Source organism: Neophocaena asiaeorientalis, unplaced genomic scaffold (assembly GCF_003031525.2).
Source record: "Neophocaena asiaeorientalis asiaeorientalis breed wild unplaced genomic scaffold, Neophocaena_asiaeorientalis_V1.1 scaffold469, whole genome shotgun sequence".
Taxonomy (NCBI): domain Eukaryota; kingdom Metazoa; phylum Chordata; class Mammalia; order Artiodactyla; family Phocoenidae; genus Neophocaena; species Neophocaena asiaeorientalis.
Genome location: NW_020172691.1, coordinates 2,142,838 through 2,143,959, shown reverse-complemented (window position 1 = coordinate 2,143,959; position 1,122 = coordinate 2,142,838). Strand labels below are relative to the sequence as shown.

General features: G+C 61.1%; 1 protein-coding gene across 1 annotated transcript in view; it reads left to right on the top strand.

The window, feature by feature from the left end:
* Positions 1-1,122, top strand: part of ARID3A (AT-rich interaction domain 3A) — a 29,202-nt gene that overhangs the window by 22,139 nt on the left and 5,941 nt on the right. The window lies entirely within an intron of this gene.

Sequence of the window (1,122 nt, the reverse complement as noted above, 5' to 3'; positions counted from 1 at the left end):
CCTCCCTGAGCCCCCCACTCCCCCTCCCCCCACCATGGGACTCCAGGCTCCCAGGCCCGGAGCCCACCCATTTTGCCCCAGACTAGGCTCTCGGTGTCCAGGAGGCATGGAGGAAGTACGGTGAGCTGCCGCAGAGTGATGAGGCTGGGGTCCTCTGGGGCCCCCAGCTCCTGGCCACACAGAGCTTCAAGGGTCTGTGTCCAGCCCTGTCTCCCTCACCAAGCCAGGTGCTCCTGGAGGACAGGAAGCAACAAACTCCTATACAACCCTCAAAACCCAGCTCCAAGGTCCTCTCTTCCCTACCTTCCTCTTGAACCCTCCCCTCTATAATTGGGGTCGGGGGCTTTGGGGCTGAGAATCTGGATACCATGTCCTGCATCCCATAATAAAGTAGTCTTTCCCCCACATCACAAAGTAAAAGCCTCCAACTGGATATCTCTCTGAATTCTCTGGGGGCTGGACATGGAGGAGGGGTCCTGCCTGCACCCCACCTTCCTGCGGTTTCCTTGACGACCTCTCCGCCCTTCCTTATCGCCCCCCCACCCCCGCCTGCCTCCATCAGTGCCTCTCTGTGCTCTCCCAGCCCCGCTCCTTCTATAAACATCCGTCGCCCGGCTGCCGAACCAGGGCGCAGGGGCCCAGGAGGAGCTTTGGTGTGATTCCTTCTCTTTCCCAATGCAGAGCCTAAACCAGCGTCCTGGGTGGGCCAGGTGGGCGCTGTGGGCGCATCTGTGGGGCTGGGTGTGCTGCTGACACTTGGCGTTGCTTTTCTCTCTCCTTCCTGGGCTGGAAAATGAAGTAGGTAGCGTGGGAGTCTGAGGCCCATCTTCCTCAACCCCCTCCAGGAGGTCTTCATTCGTTAGGGATTTTGCAACCCAGGAAGGGCCCGGCAGTGGCCAAGGTTGGCAGGAGGTGGTTCCGGGATGTCCAGCTTGTAGAGGGGGGACCAGGAAGCAGGGTCCTGGGTACAGGGCATTGTCCAGGGTGGGGGCAGGGAGCAGGAACCCACTCTGGAGCTTCCCTTTGCCACCTCTGCAGGGGCGGCAAGCATGCCCCCAGGGCTGGGGTGGGGGCCGTCAACCTTCACTGTTTATTGAGCACCTGCTGTATGCCAGGCTGGGC